This window comes from Neopsephotus bourkii, unplaced genomic scaffold (assembly GCF_033783945.1).
Source record: "Neopsephotus bourkii isolate Nb327-2 ecotype Australia unplaced genomic scaffold, CSIRO-AGI_Nbou_v1 NB_1234, whole genome shotgun sequence".
NCBI lineage: Eukaryota > Metazoa > Chordata > Aves > Psittaciformes > Psittacidae > Neopsephotus > Neopsephotus bourkii.
This window is the reverse complement of record NW_026901719.1, coordinates 2655763-2679381: the sequence shown is the minus strand read 5'-3', so window position 1 is coordinate 2679381 and position 23619 is coordinate 2655763.

The following is a 23619-nucleotide window of genomic DNA, read 5'->3' as shown; positions in this document are numbered from 1 at the left end:
AGTGTTCTGACCTTTGTGACCTAGAAATACAAAAAGCTGACAACTTTCTTCACTGAAATTTGGACAAAATGCCTCCTCAAAGGTGTCTGAATGCTACAATGACTCTTTTCTACCTTTCCCTCTCAACCCTCCACCTTGGGTCCACTTCTTTAAACTAAGTTTGGTTTGCTCCTCTGTTGTACTGGGGTTATATGAGAGACCTGCCCAGTGTTTTACTAGATTGCTCAGTCATGTGTGTGATTAGCCTGACGAATTAAATATGGTTGCCATTTATCTTGTACTTTGGCTTTAAAGCAATTTTTATGAGGTTTCTCTTCCTTCCACTAGCCTACTTTGCTCTTTCAAATAACCTCAGTCTTTCTGAGAAATTAGGAGCCTATTAGGTAATTTTATATTTATGAATTCAAATTCTGAAGAAAAGCATGTGACAGAAGCAAGATGAAGAAGCTCTTTTGGTGGCCTTATGAAATCACAGAATCATAGAATAGTTTGTGTTGGAAGGGACCTTCAAAAGTCATCTAGTCCAACTAGCCAGAAAATATCCTAGAAGTAACCACAGGGCTGATGGAAGAACGTGGGCCTGCTCTAGAAAAAGGTTAAACCCCCTCTTTTCTCTATTTTTACTGAGTAAAGGTATGAGCAAGACGTCTGCTCTTTGACGTCCATGCAAAGTCCTTGATCAAAAAGCATGCGGATAATCTTGAAATACCATAAAGGTGCTCTGGTGTTTATCTTAGTATATGGTGGTGATCTTGCAGAAAGCTTCGTATTATCACACACTGCCAGGTGAAAATGCTTTTAAAGCATACATCATCAAGTCACTGAGCTGTTTGTGCTTTCCTGCGTAAGTCATCCCCCAAACAAATAAATGGAGACAAATTAATTATTCTAAGTATGAAAAATTAGCATTAATCCTGTGTAATTGTAACTCTGAAATAAATCAGTAAAATGAATTAAATTATTCTTTCACATAACTGCATCAATTTAATGCAATTACATAGTAAAGTTGGCAGATTTCACGTCATTTATTGTTCTTAAAATGATTATGTGTGTTTCTCTAATTCTTTAGAGGGCATGAAAAAGATAAATATTTGGAAATGGGGACTGCTTGGCAGCATGTTTTTGGAAGAGAGTTGCAGAAGCTGCTTCAAGTTTAGCAAATATATTGTGTAAGGGACAGAAAGATCATTAAGATGCTGGAAGGAAAGAATCCTTCAGTTCTACTGAACTTGGCTTCAAGTTTGACCCCTTTGTTTTATTCTTTCCTCTTTTCTTCTTTGATCATGAGCCACAGATAGATGTGCCTGCATTCCTTGCAGAAGCCCAGTGGCTGTCACCTAAATCAGGAGTGAACCCAACTCCAAGTGTTGTTTGAAAGAGTTGAAGTAACAGGTGCTGTTGGCAAAGCTGCCATGGGGCACCCCTTAATAACATCTTGCATGTTAAAATGGCTGATTTGTTTTGGCAAGTGGAAAAAAATTAGTTCGTCGAGTGACAAAAAGTTTGGTGTCATTGTTCCAGGTTCCTGGATAGAGCCTCTAGGCAGTGTTTCAGTGGCATGTCCTTTAAATTGGATACCAGCCCCATGCTGCTGTTCATCAGCTCCTGGAGAAAGGACAACACCTGGACTGACACTTTGGCCTTGATTTTCATGCTTGCTATGGGGCTGGCACCAAAACAAGCTGACGTCACTGCTGAAAATACCTTTAACACCTTTGCACAATTCCTAACTGCTTGTCTCTAGTCAAGTAGCAGTTTTGCACTCCATCTTCAGTGCCAATAGGATGGCTTGTGAAGCTGTGCTGTAGTCCAGATCCCTGAAGTGACTGTAGGAATATGCTGGACACTTAACCCTGCAAATTCCTGAACCAGAAGAATCTGCAGATTTAGCTTTCAACTTCTGTGCAATATGTTCCTCAATGTTTTCTAGATATTAAAAAGACCTCAAACCCTAGAAAAAGAACCCGAAAATTGACATAACTGAAATAAGTGCAGTAACCTGCCAGGAGACCTTTACTATATGGAGAAACGACAAGTGAAAAAGGAAACATCTAAACCTGAAAAAAAAATATAAATCTACATCTCCAAATTTAACAGAATTAAATGCATGAGGGCTGTGCCACAAAAATCTGCAATCATATCGAATTAAGTGGTCTAAATGCTCTTTCTTGTTCTATTCAGTTCAAACTTTTCATTTATTTCAGTGTCATCAAAGGAAGTAGCTATAGGTGCCCAGGAAGTAGCTAAGGACAAGCTGACCCTTGAGAAATTGCTTATAAAGCCAATGATCTCATTTGGTGATAAGTAGGCACTGCTCTGTCTTTAATGTGAGGGCACAGTGAAAAGTCTGTGAAAGGTTAATGATTTTAAGATCAGGCTCAGAGTTTTAAAGATCTCAGCCAAATTATCTTGTTCTCCAGCCATTAAAATAATTATTTTAACATTTTCCTTTTATTCTTTGTCTTTTGTTTGGTGCTCCAGTAAGAATGGCTGGGAACTGTGGGGTGGGGAAATCGGGCAGTCACAATGTTCTGTGCATTATAACAGCATAAGGAAGACAGCTTTTGTTCCTGTGCTATCTGTATGCACAAAAGGTTGAAAAGCCATAGTACAATAGATATTTCAAGATACCCTAAAATGTAGATTGTGTTATTGGCAAGATCTTTGTAAGAAGTTTATAACCTACCTTGGCACTTTTTCACTGGAAATCAGAGATCAGGATTTGGAGGATTCATAAACAGATCAGAAAAAAATATTCTTGCTTATAATATACTGTAGTTTACAGTACTTTGACATTTTTTCATCTTCTATCTAAGCTTAGTTTTCTATTAGCTTCTGTCTTGTGAACCATCCCATTTATTGTTAGGTGAGGTGTTAGGTGAGATTCCAGTTAGAATTAAGCTTGACTAGGGATGTGAAAGGTAACAGGAAGGGATTCTATAGGTACATTGCGAATAAGACAGACTAGGGACAATATGGGCCCTCTCTGGAAGCTATCAGAACTGGCTACCCTGGATTTGGAGAAGGCTGAGTTTCTTAAAGACTTCTTTGCCTCAGTCTTCACTGGCAAATGCTCTGCCAACACCACCCAAGTCATAGAATCATAGAATAGTTAGGGTTGGAAAAGACTTTAAGATCATCTAGTTACACCACCCCTCCTATGGGCAGGGACACCTCACACTAAACCATGCCACTCAAGGCTCTGCCCAGCCTGGCCTTGAACACTGTCAGGAATGGAGCATTCACAGCTTCCCTGGGTAACCCATTCCAGTGCTTCACCACCCTCACAGTGAAGAAATTCTTCATTATATCCAATCTAAACTTCCCCTGTTTAAGTTTAAACCCATTACCCCCTGTCCTATCACTACAGTCCCTAATGAAGAGTCCCTCCCCAGCATCCTTACACCCACCCTTCAGATACTGGAAGGCTGCTATGAGGTCTCCACGCAGCCTTCTCTTCTCCAAGCTGAGCAGCCTCAACTTTCTCAGCCTATCTTCATACAGGAGGTGCTCCAGTCCCCAGATCATCCTCGTGGCCCCCCTCTGGACTTGTTCCAACAGTTCCATGTCCTTTTTATGTTGAGGACACCAGAACTGTACACAATACTCCAGGTGAGGTCTCACGAGAGCAGAATAAAGGGGCAGGATCACCTCCTTCGACCTGCTGGGCACGCTCCTTTTGATGCAGCCCAGGATACAGTTGGCTTTCTGGGCTGCAAGCACACACTGAAGCCAGCTCATGTTCATTTTCTCATCAACCAACACCCAACAGCAGTCCTTCTCTGCAGGGCTGCTCCGAATCTCTTCTCTGCCCAACCTGTAGCTGTGCCTGGGATTGCCCCGACCCAGGTGTAGGACCTTTCACTTGGTGTGGTTAAACTTCATAAGGTTGGCATCAGCCCACCTCACAAGCGTGTCAAGGTCCCTCTGGATGGCATTCCTTCCCTTCAGCGTATCAACCGAACCACATAGCTTTGTATCATCGGCAAACTTGCTGAGGGCGCACTCAATCCCAATGTCCATGTCACCGACAAGGATGTTAAACAAGACCGGTCCCAGCACCGATCCCTGAGGGACACCACTTATTGCTGGTCTCCAGCTGGACACTGAGCCATTGACCACAACTCTTTGCGTGTGGCCATCCAGCCAGTTCTTTATCCACCGTGTGGTCCACCTATCAAATTGATGTCTCTCCAATTTAGAGACAAGGATATCGTCTGGGACAGTGTCAAGTGCTTTGCACAAGTCCAGGTTGATGACATCAACTGCTCTACCCCTGCCCATCAACTCCGTAGGCCCATCATAGAAGGCCACCAAATTGGTCAGGCAAGATTTCCCCTTATGAAGCCATGCTGGCTGTCACCAAGCACCTTGTTTTTCCTTTGCCTTAGCAATTTTCTTTCAGCTATAGGTTATTATTTTTCTGTCAGTGGCAGCATACCAGAATGAAAGGAATTTTTAGGGAATCAGTGTTTTGTGGGTGTTTGAAATACAGGAATACAGTCATGATGAGAGAACTGTGACTGCTGCTGATATTGTGCTGGCAGGGGGTCTTCTGGTTAGACCTTAAAAATAATAGACAGAGAACAAAATGGGAGCACATTTTCTAGTTGGGAATTTCATTTTTCTTTAAGTTGGTGACTGTGATATCCATTCTTTGTAGAAAAAGGTAAGAAGTAGTTTTGGAGTTTGATCTATTGGCCACTGAAATCAGCAACACTTTACCTACTCCAGCAAAGTCAGTATTCAGGACCTCTGTGTGCACCTGCACCATGCAGTGTGAGCGGGGCTACACTCAGTACTCCTCCTAAAACATATGACACTGTAGCTGATTTGGCTAGAGGAGTATTAAAGTAATTGAAGACATTACTTGCTATGGCTTCAGTTTCATTTCTTCACTCCCATGGCCTCCTTGCCTTCCCAGGGCCACTTCCAGATAAGAGTTCATAGCTACAGCAATTCCTGATGCTCTCAACAGTCCCATATTTCTAAAGCAAATATGTTCTTAATTCATCTGAATTATAGTCTCCTGCAACAGACTCTGCTTGCCTAATCTGTAACTTTTCACACTTACATAGCAGGGACACATGCTTAGCAAGGAAATTAGCAATGCTCTGATCTATTGACAGCAACAGATAGAGGTCATAAAGCTCCTGAAAGATCTTTAAAGCACAGGAAAAAAAGATCTTCATATAATAACCTTTAAGCTGTGATTCTGCAATCATGCAAAGAAGGTATGTAAACCCTGGCTATTTCAGCACCTAGGGATACAGCACCTTAACAATATTAAGAAGTTATTTTAGTATTAATCCCTTTGTTAAAAGGCACAGGTGATTAAAGCGTGAATGCTGTATGCTCTGATACAAATAAACCCAGGTATCACTGTGCTCCTTACCACTTGCATAAATTACATAGGAGCAGTTATGTCAACGGTTTGAGGTACGTCAGCATTAATGAATGCATTTTGGAGTTTTACACTAACTAACTTGTCTTGTCAGATTATGACAAAGTACTTTCCAATGAAAGTTGCCAAGTCACAACCCCTGATGAGCAACCAGACAGCAATTAGCAAGACACTTCACTGATTTTACTGTAATTTCGCATTTGCAGCTTCAACATAAAAGCATGAAATATTAGAATACGGTAGCCAAGATAGAAGAAAAAAGTACTTTGAAACCAGTTAAGGATATCTTAATAATTCTTAAGTAAATAGCAAAAAAAAAAAAAAAAAAATCTGAAATAATAAAAAAGTAATAAATTTTGTAAAATGTCTTACTTTTCAAGCAGTGACTATCCTTGTGCAAGGGAGAAATTAAACAATAGGTCTGGCAAACGGATTTGGAACTCCAAATACTGAGGGTAGAAAAAAGATATGTACCTTTCTTTACTGTGTACTTCATCACCTGTTTCTTTTACTTGGTGATACATAAGAAATCACAAATGTTATTTGTTGGAGCTCTATCATATAAATGTCAAATATTTTCTGTCTCATTATTTTCCTTCTAGAACTTCTGATATGGAAAGTCAATGATATCCATCTCATGCTTTTATCTGGAAGGTTATTCTTGGAGGGTGAAATGTGATTATTCTGAAGCTCTGCCTTAATTTTCATTTCCTTATCCCATTCACCACTATTCACACTATTTTCCTACATGCAGTTTTTCCTCTTTTGTGTAAGATGACTTCTTTTTTTCCTAAAGAAAATTTGCAGCTTATTTTCAAGGGTAGCACAGTAGCTTTGTCTCCTATCAGCTTCTGGCATAGACTACAAATAATTGATCTGCAGAAGCTGCTGCTGACCTTGTATATACAAATGCACAGTTCAGAAGCCATAGGGAGCTCTTCAAAATGCTAGCACATAAATCAACATGTTAAATGTAAAGATTGGCCAGATGTCAAAACAAATATTAAGATATGAGCCTGTAAAGCTGCCTGCAGTGTTGCAGTTCAGCATTGACCTGATATATTCCACAGTATACTATGGGTAATAAAAAGACAAAGAGGAAAGCAGGATATTACCACAAATGCTTTGAACACAAACCACTCAGGCCAATGAGACTAATTATCCTGCATCATCTACATTTTATTTGAGGAGAGGTAGAAGGAAGTTGAAGTTGAAAAGAAACTTATTTTTTTCCCCTTTTAATTAAAACAATTACGTGTATTTTGACAGAGTAATGAAAATATCTCAAACTAGAGCTGTCTCAGTCTTTACAGCCCTTTCAGTGTGCTGTTACTGATGTGATCTCAGTCATTTTCAGGATACCATAACAGATGAGCTGCCTGTCCTCCAAAGGGTCAGAAAGGACTTCCCAAGTATATTTTTATTCAAGGAAACCCTTATGAATGTGCTTAACTTTCAATCACCTCTGTGATTAATGATGTGCTTAAAATACAGAAAATACAAAAGGTAGGGAAGGGGAGAAAGTATGTTTTCCTTAACCAAGACCTAAAGAGATGAAGAAGGGAAAAATTACAGTTTACATGAATAAGGGCCAGGTTATGTCCACATCTTCCTGGAAGATGACACATGGCTATGGTAAGGTGTCTGCAGGTCTGTGAAAGATCTCATTCTCTGGCTGGGCCCATGCTGGTGCTGTGGTCTGGTTTGGGTTGCTGCCCTTTGTGGTTTCCAAGGCTGGGTTACACTGAGTCACACCTCAGTATCTCAGGAAACTCTATACGGGCACATGACCCTGAGAGTCTTCATCGATATGTCTGATGTGTAACTGGCTCTGAAGAACTCCCACAGGCTACATCTCTACAGCTTGTCAGCTTTAAAATGTGCACAGCAAGCTTGTAGCCATGATAAATGGGTTCATCTGCTGTGCTGCCCCTTGTGGGCTCAAAACTTTTCAAAAAGGGTATGTTCAGGAGACGACTCTCACACTGCTCTCTGTGAGAATGCCCACAACATGGAAAGAAATGTGAAAAAGCATTTTAAATCGTGAACGCTCAAATCATTATACTCTCTGAATGACATCTGAATGGCGTCTCTCCTAGGGGCTGATAGCGTCTGTCCAGTGAATTTCAATAGAGGAGGATATGTTCTGACAGGACTTTCGCATATTTATCACGTAAAGATATTTAAGCAATTTCCATCAGCTCAGCTTTTCTGTTTGTTTTAGTTTCAGATTTGGAAGAAAAATATTTTATAATGAGATACTGCTGTGGTCTTCCTTCAAAGATACATATAATGTGTATCTAGAGCTACCAGATCCAGGAAATTGCTGTATGTATTTGAATTCCCTTTTGCTCCTAGCCATCTTACTTCTCATTCATGTCTTCAAATCGACCTGATAATGATGCCTGGCATGTAAATGGAAAAAAACAGTAGCAAAAAAAAAAAAAAAAAAAAGAAATAATCATTCATCGGCTGCATACGCATCAAAAGAAACTGAAAATGCATTAACAGCATGATTGTTGTTTTTTCTCTCACAAAGCTATGGCCAGTCTGTTTTACCCATGAGACACAGTCCACTACTCTATGGTGGCTCCTACTGCTTATCTCCAAAAAGCCAGAGGCTGTCAGTTATTTTCCATCCATGTACAGAAGTATGTCATGGCACTAAAAAAATTTTTAAACTTTCATTCCCCAACAAAGCATTTCAGATGTTCCTTATGCTGGCAGGGACTACAAATATTTCATCAAGTGATTTCTTTTTCAGGCATGAGCATGTCTATGAAATGAAAGGTAAATTAAGTTTGTTCAAAGCATTGTCCAAACCAAGGAATCTAATACACATAGCTGTTCTACATGAGAGCTCTAGATTTTTACTGCTTTAAGAAAGCAGATATATACTAACCATAGCTTGCTTGAAAGATCTTTTTCTGTCTTTTTTTTTAGGCAAAACTCAGACTTATAGTAGCAAAGAAAGACCAAGTACTGACTTAGGAAAGAGGAATCATTTGCAAATAAGTTACATGGAAAGACAGATAAAGGGGAGAAAAGGAGTAATTGCAGGTAATGATCAGGTTTCAGAGTAAAAGGGCTTTTTGTGTTGAAACGCAAACAAATACCCAAAGCTATCACATCAGGTGAATGTCACGGATGTGCAAACTGTGCACCTCCCTGCCAGAAGTAAATAGTAAAGAGATCTTATAAATTATGGTGCAATGCTGTCTTGGCCACAGACTTCAGAAAAAGACTGTTGGATGCTCAGTCTTTTAAAGAAAATGTTCAAAACACAGCAGTGTGTTCCAAAGCAAACCACTGGAGTGCAGATCTTGTACCTTCACCCAAGAACTCATCTAAGTCAAAACCAATCACAAGCACCTTATTTTCATTCTTCATCTTTTTACTTGTATTTTCTTTTTTCTAACTCTTCCTTTGCAGACAATGCAGAAGAATGGCATGTTACATTAATGTGTTCCACTGAACTGGTGCAAGACATGTTTATGCAGATACCAGCTGCCTGGCTGGGGTTAAACCACGACAGGTATATAAGGAGCAGGGTAAACCATGACAGGTATATAAGGAGCAGGGTTTATGCAGTGCCGTACTGGGCATGCCTTTGGCAGCCTCAATGGCTCTGGAACTGTGGGCTTTGTGTCTCTCTGAACCCAAAGCCTACCTTCAATGGCATGTGGAATGGAGGCTCACATCTCCAGCACCATGCGTATCTCCCATGAGCAAGGTATGTAAGGAGCAGTGTAGACGGAGTGCCGGACTCACCTTGGCATGCCCTTTGCAGCCACAGTGTTTCTGGACCTGTAGGTTTTGTGTCCCTCTGAACCCTAACCCTAACCCTAAACTTTAGGATAGCACAAGGCTGAGGCTCAGGTCTTCTGCATTTGGGTATTCCAGATGAGAAAAATGTGTAAAGACCAATGTTGTTGCAGTGGGCAATTCATCCTGGCATGCATTTTGCAGCCCCAATGTCTATGGACCTGTAAGCTTTTTAGACTTCTGAGCCCTAAGCCTAACTGGAACCCTGACATAGATTACACCATAATTGTGGGGCTTACGTCTCCAGCACCACAGGTGTAGCTCATGATCAAGTTTTGCAACAAGCAATGTTGGTGCAGTGCCGTACTCATCCTTTCATGCCTTTTGCAATTGTAGTGTCTCTGGAGCAGGAGGCTTTGTGGCTCTCTGAACCTTAAACCTAACCAGAACACTGACCTATATAACACTATAATTACGAGACTCACGTCTCCAGCACTATGGGTATTCTTCATGAGTAAGGTACATAAGGAGCACAGTTGGTGCAGTGCTGTACTCATCATGGCATGTATTTTGCAGCCACAGCGTTTCTGGACCTGTAGGCTTTGTGTCTCTCTGAACTCTAAGCCTAAGCCTAATCTTGATGACACCATAATACTGATGCTCATGTGTCCACCACCATGGGCGTTCCTCATGAGCAAGGTATGTATGGAGCAATGTTGAAGCAATGCCGTAATCATCTTGGCATGACTTTTGCAGGCCCAATGTCTCTGGAACTTTGGACTTTGTGGCTGTCTGAACCCTAACACTAACTGTAACCCTAAATTTGATCACACCGTAAGACTGAAGCTCATGTATCCAGCACCATGGGTGTTCCTCATGAGCAAGGTATCTAAGTACTGCTGAAGCAATGCCACACTCATCTTGGCATGTCTTCTGCAGCCACAGTGTTTCTGGACCTGTAGGCTTTCTTGCTCTCTGAACCCTAACTCTAACCCTACCCCTACCCTAAACTTTATGAAACCACAATACTTGGGCTCATGGCTTCAGTACCATGGCTCTTCCAATGAGAAAGATGCGTAAAGATCAATGTTGTTGCAGGGGGATATCCATCTTGGTATTCATTTTGCATCCCAGAGGCTTTGTGACTCTCTGAAATCTAACCGGTACCTTGAATGGCATGTGCAACTGAGGCTCACGTCTCCAGCACCACGGGCACCCCATGTGGGAAATGTAAGTAAGGAGCAAAGTAGACGCAGACACGTATTCATCTTTGCATGTCTTTTGTAGACACAGTGTTTCTGGTCCTGTAGGCGTTGTGTCCCTCTGAACCCTAACCCTAACCCGAACCATAACTCTAAAACTAACCCTATATAAATTCCACCTATATGAATTCCACATGTGGCCAAAGAGAAAGTTGTTCAAAAAACAATATTGTTTCAGAGCCCTAGTCATCTTGGTATGCCATTTACAGCCCCAGTATCCCTAGTCTTGTGGGCTTTGTGGCTCTCTGAATCCTAAACCTCACCCTAACCGTAACCTCTATTATAGCATAATACTGAGGCTGTGTTCTCCAGTAGAGTTTGCTTTCCAGATGAGAAAAGTATATAAGGAGCAATGTTGATGCCATGCTGTACTGGTCTCAGCATGTCTTTTGCAGCCCCAGTGTCTCTGGACCTGTGGGCTTTGTGGCTCGCTGAACCCTAACCCTAATGCCAACCCTAAGCTTGATGACACCACAATACTGAGGCTCATGTCTCCAGCACCATGGGTATTCCTCATGAGAAGTGTGTGTTAGGAACATGGGTGCTCTTCATGAGCAAGGCATGTAAGGAGCAATGTTGATGCAGTGCCGTTGTCATCTTGGCATTCCTTTTGCAGCCCCCGTGTTTCTGGACCTGTAGGCTTTGTGGCTCTCTCAACCCTAACCTTAACCCAAAGCCTAACTTGATGACACCACAATACTGAGGCTCACATCTCCAGCACCATGGGTATTCCTCATGAGAAGTGTGTGTTAGGAACAATGTTGGTGCAGTGCTGTACTCGATACGCCTTTTGCAGTCCCACTCTCTCTAGACCTGTAGGCTTTGTGGCTCTCTGATCCCTAACCCTATCCTGACTGGCATGTGAAACTGAGACCATATGTTTAAAAGCAATTGTTCAGCATGCTCCTGGCTAACAAATTGTCACTCCACTAAATAAATTTACACAAAAGATTAATATAGGACAATTTTCACAGGTAAACTTCCTGAAGTTAATTAATATTTTCAGGATAATGGCTTTCATTTTCCTGTGAAACAGGCTGAAAACTTACAAGCCTTTTTCAGCTCCAGTTTCCTTTATCAGATCATTGTATTCTGAGGAATGTATATATCAGCATTTCTAAGATTTAAAATGGCTCTCTCAGGAGCTGCTGCATTTCAACCACATGAATGTTCACTGTATTTTTGTATCTTATCAAAGTATTGGGAGCAAATGTATTGGAATACATTTGCAGTGGCTATGGGTATAAGTGGTATTCAGGACTACCTGCAAAGCATCAAACTTCTAGTCGTCTTAATGAAATCTTTTCATACGTAGTGATTCCAGTATATTTGTGTCAGATACACATGACTTAACCTGAGCTATAAACATCCTAGGCTTCTTCCATACAAGTACCATCAAAAAACTGACAGTTATTCAGTAGGGAAAGGAAAAAAGGGAAAAAAGTGTGGACAAGTTAAGATTATTAGTACAAGCCATCAATAGTTAACATTTTATACAAAGAGCAAATTGTGGACTATAAATCAACTTAAGTCTCTTGTATGTAATTTGCATGTAATTTTGGTAATATCTATATGTTCTACATAGCTATAGTGTAACTTCATGGTTATGCTAAGGCCTTTAACGATACTTCTTAAATAGTCTTCAATGCTTTATTTTTTGTATAAATGAGAAGAATTTTGAAACTTTGTACATACTATTTGGACCTTATTGAGAATATCTATGTTACCTGTGTAAGGCTAGTGAATACTACCCAAGTAAATTTTCATAAAATGTCTCTTTAATTTCCTGTTTACTATTCTCCTTGAAATATTATGTGTGCAGCTGTAGGCTTTGAAAAAGAAATGAGTGAAAAGAAAGCAATGTCTTAATATAAGACCCGACTTCATTTTCTCACGGCAAAATAAAAGGAGGTTTAAAACCAAAGAGGGCAAAAGTTCACCTTAAGGCCAGGACTCTTCTCTCTCTCACGAGTCAGTCCCTGGGACCCTTTGCCTCCTGGGAGGTTTAAGACTGTGAGAGAGGCACCCCTTTTACCTTTTCCCTTATCTAAGCAAGAAGAAAATATGTGCTGCTGGCCCCATCCTGTAGTGGGGCCATGCATAATACAGAGCCTAACATGCTTCCCTCCAGTGCTTTATTAAACACTTCCCCTTGGCTGATTTTCCCCCTGCTTTTGTTATCGGTGTCCTCTCAGTCACTTTGCAACTCCTGGAAGAGCACACACATACAAATTAAAATAAGTTTGGAACAAAATATTTATGTGACATGCTATCAAATGCCTTCTCATAATTTATGTATGACAGCCACCAGTTTTCTGCTACCTACTAATTTTTTTTTAATCCATCCAGAAAGCAATCAAGGTGGTGTGACAAACATTGTCATGGTCTGCTCATCACTCACAGTTTCATTACCCAGTGAAGGTCTAGTGATTTTTTTTGTTGTCATATTTATACTAATCATTTACAAGGAATGGAAGTTAAGAGCTGATCATAAGTGTCAATCCATCTCTGTCAGAGACTCAGGTTTCATAGCCTGTGAAAACATTTCTGTCATTCACTGTTTGCAGCAGCAGCAATAACATTAACTAGAAGAGAACTCTTCACCGTTAATTTTAAGTCATCTCTGAAATAAATATTGAAATACATTTCTCTTTGCTTGGCCTTGGCTTTTGTGTTCTCAGTGTGTGATCATAGTAGGAGAACAAACACATATGTTATTAATATTTTAGCAAGAAGGTCAATTCAAATAAATCAAAAAGTGGTTAACACTAAGATTTTTCAGTTGGGGGTGAAAGGACACTTGATTCTCTTAATAAACTGTATTTAACTTTCTTTTCATGTTAATTAATCCTGTTTGGCCCTGAGGAGAGGAGGCAGGGCAGCTGAGTTGGCATTTGGATGCTAAGATACTTCCAGAGAGAAGGTTTTGGGCATAAAGAGTCACACTGAGGTAGGGAGGCTTGTAGACAGACTTGCATATGAGCCCTTAAGGGTCTAACAGGTAGACAAAATTTGGGGTATGAGAGTAGCAGGGGCCATTTTTCCTTTTTTTTTTTTTGTGTGGCAACCCCATGAAACAGAACTGGTAATGCGGGAAGGTGAAGAAAGGAATGCAGTAAGGAAACTTAGTGTGTGAAGTCTCTGAATTGCCCTGCCCACAAAGTCACATACTGATGCACTTCCTTTGACTTGAGCTTCTCCACACTGGAATGGTCTGGTGGGTGGCTGGGCTAAAGAGGACTGGAATGATGATTTGTTCTGGGCTATAAAGAAAGTCACTGAGAGTGTCTGCTAATGTACTCTAAAGGAGGACATGAGATGAATGATAGGGGGATCTCAAGGAGACCTTTGCACTGACATAGCTCTGACTGTAGCAGACTCAGCTTCCTGAAAGCCTTCAGCACTATCCCTCCATGGGCCAATGAGAGGCAGCACAGATGTGGCTCCTCTGCTTGCTGGCAGACCTCCTCATGGCTAGAGGTGGGCAGGTGTGACTCACTGCATTACTTCATAGTTTGCTTGCTTTTTAATGGACACATGATTTTTTTTCAGATACGAAATCAGTCCTGTAATGCTTGTGTGGGTCTGGATCCCTGCAGCCTACTGAATTTCTGCCATTTCCAATTAAAGATCATACCATGTACACACTTTTCTATTCTCCCTCCTAAAACACTCTGGCCCATCTAGTCATACTGCCTTCCTTAAAAGCATCCATTTCTCTCTGGATAAGCAGTGAGTGATGTGTGGGTCTGTCAGCTCTGCTCTTCTGAGAGCTCTTCTTCCCCAGTGCAGATGTATTCAACTTCTTGCTTCATTTTCAAACTCAAACTGAAGGACTGGTGTAAAAACCCCAGCCTGGTTTTGGGCTTGTTTCCACAACAGTTCTTGTTGGTGTTGTGACATTTTTACCCCCTACCTTGCTGTTCCTGTAGCTCTGGTTTCACCACTAAAGTCATTGCGGCCAGCGTTTGTCTTATATCTGAAATTTGAAAACTGACAGCTCCCTTTGTTTCAGACTGGAGGTTTCCTGCTCATCGGTCCCTCTGAGCCAGCCCTACTGCCTGTTTGCATCTGTCCTGTGCACCCTTGGTGAAGCCTGATGTCTGATGGCCTTCATTAATCTTTCAAATGCTGAAATTTCCCTAGTCAGCACACTTGCCATTTTCTAGCAACGGCTTGGGAAAGGGCTCTGCCAGGGACACACCTCTGGTGGTGCCTGCCTTCCAGGTTGTCTGCTCTGAATTACACATCTCTGCAGAGCACCGTCTCTTCTTGGTTCATGCCAAAGCCTTTTGACTACAATTCTCTTTGTTTGGCAATGGAAGTGTTACTGCTGGTAACAATCCCAGGGCTTCCAGTAGTCCAGCCTCCTCTCTATAGGAAAGGTCTGATCAGAAGTTGGCTCAACATCCAAGTGACGTTCTTCTCAGGGGTTTTCAAGCTATCTAAACACGGCCAAATGGGTGAACCCAGATGAAGGATGTCTTATCACCAGCTTCTGTGGTAATTCCATGAATACAAGCTGTGTCACTGGTTGGAAGATGCCTCTTCTTGCCTTTTCTAAACTTCTGGGTATAGCACTTCACAATCTCTGAGGGGCTTCTAATACCCTGAGACCCAGTTAGCACTGTGAATTCTTTCTTTTGATGTGTTCTAGAAAGGATTCAGTCTATTTGTTGCTTCCTTCTGCTGACTGTTCCTTGCATTATTTTTCATCTTGACCAATTGTATTTTCTTACTTGTTTTCCAGACTTGCTGATCTTTTCTTCATTTGAACTGTCCTGGTTTGGCCATCTGGGCCTACTCTTTGCTTTAACTTGTGGTATGCATGGCTCTGTTTCTTAGCATTGGGCCAACTTGCATGCTTTGTGTAGGTATTTAGTCTCACTGGAAAGATTTAAGATTTCCCACAGAGAGGAAGGATTTTGAATTCAAATGAAATATAGTCTGGTGCCTTCAAATATAGTCTGAAAGCAAACATTCCCTTCTGAAGCAGCTACAAGACTTGCTGAAAAGGTGTCTAATGTTTCTGCCAAGGTAAAACCCAGTCAGACTTCAAAACTGATCAGAGCTTTTACCTTGAGATCTCACAACTGAAATGAAAGCAAATAAAGGACTGACTGTAATAACCAGTGGACATAGTGGGTGGGTGAGGCTGTTGGGTAATGGCCATACATTTTTAAAGACCATGAAGTGCCACAGTTGCCATAGCCATGTGTCGTGGTTTAACCCACAGCCAGACAGCTTGTTACCCACTCCCCCCCTTCTTGCCCTCCCCCTACTCCTGGAGGGACGGAGAGGAGAATCAAAAAGAAATGCAACTCCCACAGGTTGAGATAAGAACAGTTTAGTAACTAGTGTACAATACGAATCACCACTGCTACCACCAACGACAACAATGATAAGAGAAAACAGCAAAGGAAAGGAGTACAATACCACGCGCCGAACCACCAGTCCGACCCGGCCGACCCCCTCTCCTTCCGGCTAACTCCCAGTTACCTCCTGGGCATGACGTGCTGTGGTATGGAATACCTCTTTGGTCAGTTTGGGTCAGGTGTCCTGTCTCTGCTTCCTCCAGGCTCCCCTCCTCCCTGGCAGAGCATGAGGCCCACAGAGTCCTTGGCCAAACCAAAACATCAGTGTTTTTCAGCTCTGTTCCCAGCTGAAAGTCAAAACACAGCACTGCACCAGCTACCAAGAAAGAGAAAAATGACTGCCACTGCTAAACCCAGGACAACATGTCAGTACATTTAAGTCTGTAAAATGATATATCAGTGATCTTCTTGGTATTTTACCAATCTTCCAGTCACTCTAAGGTCTCAGGTCTTTTTGCACCTAGCTCACAAGCAAGGTTTCCAAAACCAAGGAAATTAGATCTTATCTGCCTCTCTGCTGCTGAATTTGTTCCTCCTCGTTTTTTGTTTCTGCTGTGCCTCTCTCCAGACAGGGGCAATTGACAGAGCCAGCAGTGAGCTGCTTGTGTTCGGTGCTTAGATCAAGAGTGATCTTTCCTAACTTACACGTCTTAGCTGTCAAACAGACCAGCAAAGCAGCTATGGTCCGTTTCAGTGAAGCCTGCAACTCCCTATGGTCTGCACTGTGCTGCCTCTATCAAGGCTGTGTCTGCACTGGGGCTTCCCAGCACTTCCATTGCCACAGCAGAAGACATCCTACATCTCCCAGAGTTCATACTGGCATGTCCCAGTTTGTGGGACTCTGTGGTCACCATGCAGAGGAAACTCAGACAGTAACAGGATTCAGGGTGGAACCTGCAACCACCACTTTCAATACGGGGGAAACCCCATGGCCCATGAACACATTCTTTGCAAAGCAACCACTTCACTTCTGATTTCTCAGGTCTGCTCCTCAAGGAAAACCTGTAAGCAATTTTGAAAGACAGGTCTAGGAATGAAAATTAGAAGTAATAATGAGAAAAAAGTGGTTGTAAGAGAGATGATGCATTTGCGTGTGGTTTTATAACCTCTCTATGTCAGTTATAAATGATTTTTCCAGCTGTTTCCCTAGGAGATAGCTAGCTGGGTCATCTTTCGCCCTCTCTTCTTTTGCTGCACCAGCATCAGCTATCAGCTTTTAATTGGTCCAGCCTGTATGCATCCAGTTAAATTCTGAATGGTTTTCTCAACTTGTATTTAGCTTTGGGCACTCAACAGCTTGTTGAATTTTTCAATTAATCTAATAAAATGTATGTCTGCAAATGTAATACTTTTTCTGGACTGTGACTTTAGATAGCTGTGGCTACAGCAAAGCACTGCAGGTTTCCAGTGATACTTGGGTTTTCTCCTGGCATAGCCAACCCATGGGTCAGGTACCTGTTCTTGCACCGGCCCCTCTCAGCCCAGCTCTGCCTTATGATGTAAATCATAAAGACATATTGGGTAGAAAGGTAGCCTGAATTCAAACAACAGTGAATAAAAATGTAGCAGGATAAAAGTTGAAGGTGATTGGATAGATTTACAATAGTTCATGACATTCTTTTGCAGATCTTCCTTTGGTTATTAGAATTATGCAAAACCCACCAAACTCCTTCCCCCACCACAAAACAGAAAAAGCCCCAACAACACTCAGGAGTTTTTATTTTTAACTTTGATTTCCAAAATTACTGTAATCAAAAGTCTCACTGAAATACTGTGGAGCATCTGCTTTTAAAAGCATGATAACTAAAGATATTTAGTCATTTAAGATGAAAACATGAAAACAGGAATTATCAACAGAGTTGGTACACCTCAAATGCTGTTAAAAATGCAAGAATGAGGTCTAAGGGATCATTGTTTCTTTACTCCCACTATTGTCCTTTTAGAAAAAACCCAACGATTTATTAATCTTCTGAAATTCCAGCACACTTTCAATTACATAATAAATAAATCTATAATTTTAAGATGTTATTCTAATTTTGTGGGGTTCCTACCTGAAATGATGGAAATTTCAGTTATTATGTTACATGTATCATTTAGTTAAATCTATTTTATAATTGAAAATACAGGCATTTGTGCCAGACTTATGTATTAGAACGCTGAAGAACAGATGTTAAATTCTAGTTATTCACAAGAGGCCTCTTTAGTAGTGGACCCTTGCTGATAAAGTTTGATGTCTTCCTATTTGGAAATTTGTATTTAATTGAAGCTATTTTGAACAATGCTGAGGAAGATGAGAGGTGCATCTTTTATATCATGCTGTACTTTATAATGGGTTTATAGCTACTATCAATTGGTCTAGAAGTCAGAAAAACTGCCTGGTAAATGAGAACATTAAGTTCCAGGTTTCTGGTTCATTACTGAATGCGAACAATGATCTTGCACCCTATTACTGGAACAGATAATTGAAATGTAGGACTACAGAGTAGCTGCAATATGAGGAGAGTGTTTGGGGTGTTTTTCCATAAACAACACCAATATACCCTTTCCATCTGCCCTGTCTGGATTGCAGCAGATTGCAGGCCGGCCAATTAGCCACGTTAACATCTAATCTGGGATGGAATGAGTCAGTGGAGAAAACTGATGTCTTTGTGTGATCTCTTTTTCAAATTCTCTGGCATTGTGGGTTTAATGTGATAGTCAGATTAACATGAGAATATGCATATCTGGCAACCATTTTGTTCTGTATATATAGTGATGACTTTGAATTAAAAATGTATTCACATAGACATGATGATGGCTTGGCTTCGCAAGCGAAGATTTGGGAAGTGCTCTAACCACGCTTACTACAAGCACGATAACCAAGGGCACGTGGGATATAAAAATCTGTTTGGGAAAAAGGGTGCTGAGGCAATCAGGAAGTGTCCGACCATGACTGTCAACTCCTGAGCTACCTTGAGCTGCTCATGCGCTGGTCCACCTGCATGCAACGTTGGATCTTGCAGCTTCCCATGCACCTTGTAACCTACCATTTTGACCCTCGCCTGTCCATACAGACAAGTGAGAATAAGCCCTTCCAGCCTGCACAGTGGATTTTTTAGGTGAAGCGCAGCTTGCGCAGAACTGGCCCCACCCTTTAAACCTGAGGTTTAACTGCCACGGCCTAGTTAGCTAGGACAGTGACAGCAAAGTCCACAGGTCATAGGTTTTGTAAGAGTGTCCTTCTCTTTGATGGAAGAGCATACAAGGCTAGACGAGCTCCATCAGCCCAGGTTTGAAGATAGGAGTTTTCTTTCTCCTATGAGGAAGGCCTGACTTCACTAACAAAGACTCGGGAAGACCTTTAGACATGCATTCTGAACAAGACTGTAATCTCCTGGGTCAGTCACAAGCAACCGATGATGCAATAGCACAACAAGCATCTAGGTGGGTTCTTAGAGGCGTTCAGTCATAAGCCCGCAGATGGTAGCCTCGTGCCAGTGGCTCATCAGCCAAGCTCACGCACAGGAGTCTGAACCTGCGGTTCCTCTCGTACTGAGCAGGATTACTATTGCAACAACACATCATCAGTAGGGTAAAACTAACCTGTCTCACAAGGATCCTTTGATGTCGATTGTTCACATAGACATACCTCTGTGTTAACAGACAGTGTAGGCTGACTCTCCAGCTTCAACAACAGCAGCAGTGAATCAACCCTTGTACCTTATTATGAAGGATGGTTTGTAGAAGCATCATTTCCTATTCCACTATAAACTCAGATTGGAATAAAAATATCTTTGTTATGAAATGAGTTATTCTGTACTCCCTAGGTCGGTACTAACAGTTTGACATTTATCCTAGACTCAGCACAGCAGAAATAAGCTTTTTAAAAATAAGCAGTGTTATTAGAAATAACAAATTTTAACACTGCTTAAAGAAGATGCACACGGGAACACCTTTTAATCCCACACAAAGAAACTTCAGAGACTCAATCTGTAAAGCTATTAAAATAATTAAAATCAGCAGCTGAATTTAAGAGGAAACAGTTGGTTTCCTTTGCCTGTTTTGAAATGTGAGACTACTTTCTGGTACAAACCTTAGAGAACAGAAGACAGTTTCATGCAAGTATTCATTCATAGCACTGAGGAAGACGAAGCAAAAAGTGTCCTACTGCAAACCTGGATTAATCCTTTATCCTTTCTTTGAGGATGTGTATTTGTTTAGTTCTGTCTGCTTGTCATCCACATAAAAGTGTTGTCAGAATGATAACATGGATTTTGAAGACACTGAAATTCATGTCATAGTCCTCACACTTAATCAAGAGTCTATAAAAAGCTGAATAAAACATTGCTTAAATGACAGAATGAGGAAATAAAAAATATGCCAAGTTTTCTAGAAGTTTTACTTACACTTACAATGTTAAATAGAAAAATAATAATCATCTCTATTTCGTTTGCTTAACAACAGACTATTCACAACACTGTGATGAAGCAGTATGTTGGGCTTTCACTCCTGCAACACAGTCTTCCAGAATTCCAGCCATCCACTGCAGGAGAACTTCCACTACATAGGCAATTACAGTGGCATCTGCAGTGCATCAGGCTTTCCTCCCAGCTCTTTGGTGGCAATCTCTGCAGCAGCAGGGATCTGTTGATAGCAGTATCCTGCTTGCTGTGCTTCAGAGGGGTGGCCAGGTTTGCATTACAAGAAGTCTAGTGAGAAGCTTAATATGCCAGCTTAGGTCTTGTGTTTTTTCCCAGTTCTGATGCCTTAACTTGCAGAATTTCACAAGGATTCATGCTTTACTTAATGCCGTTTGACATCAGTGCAATGATACACATTTGTTATAAGCACAAAGATCTGGGCTAAAATTATCCTTTCTGGTAAACCTCTAATTTCTTCTGGTTGTTTCAATAAAGGCCAAGTGACCAGCTGCTTAGACACCAGCTAAGGTCCTGCTTGGCTCAGCCAATGGGATACCAAGCACTTCACATCAAAAGCTGCATGATCAGAGAGCACTGTTACCCCTACCTGGTTGGCTTTCTACTGGCTTTTTAAAATGTTTCGTGTGCTTGGCTACTTTGTAAGAAGATCATTAAGAATTTCTTCCACTAGTGTAAGTAAGTGAAGGTCTTTCAGGCTCACTGCAGTTCCTCTTCGGATGGAAATCCTTCTTGGAAAGACACTGCTACAAAGGACAACCTGACTCTGGTGGCATCTCTGTGAATTTGAGAAGCAGTAGTGTGGAGGTGGAGGGAAACTCCGCGCAGTCTTGCTGCTCCCCACAGACAATGTTGCATATTGACCATGAGAGGCCTTGCAGAGCACATACCTGACCAAAGGGAACACTTCCCATCCTGAGCTGTACTGTTGATTTGGTTATAAATCAGCAAGTAATTTATCCCCAACAGTAGAATTAGCCTGTGCTTCAGTGAGCCTATACACCACCACCATTGCTTTCTGATTTCGTAGCTGCTCCTCCTAAGTACCATCTGCATGCACTCCCTTGGCACATGTATTTCTTCCTCACACAGCTACTCGGCGAGACTGAGTCTGACTCTGTTGTCATTCCCCCCACTCCCTGGCTCAGTAATTTGTTCAACAACATTTTATTTTGGAATCTTCTGTCATAAGCTTTCCTGACACGTGATGCAGGTGAGCCTCCTAATGGTACTGGGGATTTGTCAGTGCTGTTACCCCTACAGGAGTTCTGGTTTTGCCTGTGTCTGTCTGCCCCAGGGTACTTAACAAAATTAGTGGAAGGATGGAAACAGTGAGACTCACAAGCTATTTGGGAATGATTTGTGAGCAGGGGAAGTACTGAAATCATTGAAAAAAAATTATCTTCAGTGAATTATTAGTCCTGCTCTAATTTGAAGCCTAAGTTGGAACACACATAATAGATTTAATGAAGGTTTTTCTCCATCATTCATCGTGATCAGCAGTTTACATACACCCCTCTTCATAGAGAAGCAAGTGACTTCATTCATAACTCAAACTTTCTCACACACTTCCTCCCCACTTCTCCTACTCTGGACAGAAAGTGCCAGTGCTTGTTCTATTTATTTCTGTATATTTGTTGTACCCTGTTTTGAATAGATACCCATGGCTAGTAAGCCATGATGATACATGGAAGTGGACGTGGAAGCAGCATTCGCAGCAGCTGAGTTTACTTCTCCCAGGTTTGGATGCACACAACCTCAGAGATGGGCTTTGAGAATAGTTCATGCTGGTAAATCTCTGATTTTCTTGTTGTTCCTGCGGGAAACTGCACTTACATTGAAAATCATGGTTGTCAGTGGAAAGAGAAACCTTGAGAACCACCGAGTCCAAGGGCAGGTTTTGTTGTGGCTCTGCCCTGATTATCTGGCATGAATAAAAGCTGCCTAGGTTGCATTTCTGACAAGTGAAAGTTGTCTAAAACTGTTTTATTTTTCTGGTAGCCTTGTTTCCCAGGCTGGAGAACCTGTTACTTTCTTGGGTTTTTTGTTTGTTCATTTAGGGTTTTTTTTTTGGTTTGGCTTGGGTTTTTGGGGTGGGTTTTTTTTGGGTTTTTTTTTTTTTGGGTGGTTTTTTTTTTTTTTAGCCAAAAACGGGAACTGGATGGTTTTTGGCATCTTCTCTCTGAAATTTGTTTCTTTGTTTCTGCTCCAGTTCCATTTCTAAGTTTTGTTTTATGTCTAGTCTGTGTGGCTGCTACAGAAAAGATGTTCTGGGTGGGTTTTGTCTCTATCTATTTCAAAAGGAACTAAGATTTTCTTATTCTTTTAAATTTTATAGACTGTGTTATAGTTCCTTCAAGCTAGACTGGTAATGAGAAGACTGAAAGACTAATGCCAGCAGAATGTGTTTCTTCTACACACAGTAAAACTGTTCATCAGAAGAGATGCTGAATCATCATATCTGAAGCCAGGTGGGCACAGGAGGGCAAGGGCTGATGTTCACAAGTCCTGTGGCAGGCACAGTCATGGGAAAGCAGGAGGCATAGTCAGGTTTTGAATCATGTTAGGGGACTTCCCAGTCATTGTACAATAAGTAAATGACAATAGTTTGTGAGATTTTATGCAATATAGAAAATGGTAATGTCCCTTTCCTTATGGACAGTCAATCATGTTCCTACACTTTTATAGTTGTTTTCTTAAACATTTGGCTTGCTTAAGTAAATTAACCTTTATAAGAATTTGTTTAATTTATCCTCATGCATCTTGTTATGTTGAAAAAAAAGTCCCATCTTGTTATGTTGAAAAAAAAAAAGCCAAACGCCTATGATTAATCTCATTCTTTTCTGGCTCCAGACAACCAAATATCCAATAGAGGTATGTTGTCTTTTTCCTTTGAACAGTTGCTTCAGGCACAGAGCCCTTGCTGGAACTTTCTGGATCACCTCCTCTGTTTTCTATGTGTTTCATTGATACAGGTTTCAAACACAGAAACTCTTGTATAAGGTAGACCATTTAGCAACTGTGATTTAGCCTGGAAATGTCTCTGTAGCCTTTTGATACAATTCATCTTCTAGTAAGAAATGAAAACCTGCTTCGAGTTACCATCTTTCATTAAATTGGATATAAGGAGGAAATTCTTTCCTGTTAGGGTGGTGAGGCACTGGAATAGGTTGCCAGGGAGGTTGTCAATGCTCCATCCCTGGCAGTGTTCAAAGCCAGGTTGGACGAGGCCTTGGGTAATATGGTTTAGAGTGAGGTGTCCCTGCCCATGGCAGGGGGGTTGGAACTTGATGATCTTAAGGTCCTTTCCAACCCTAACTATTCTATGATTCTATAAATGGGCTAAACTTTGGTCTCATCTGCATCCAAAAAAACTTGTCTATGATGGTATCAGT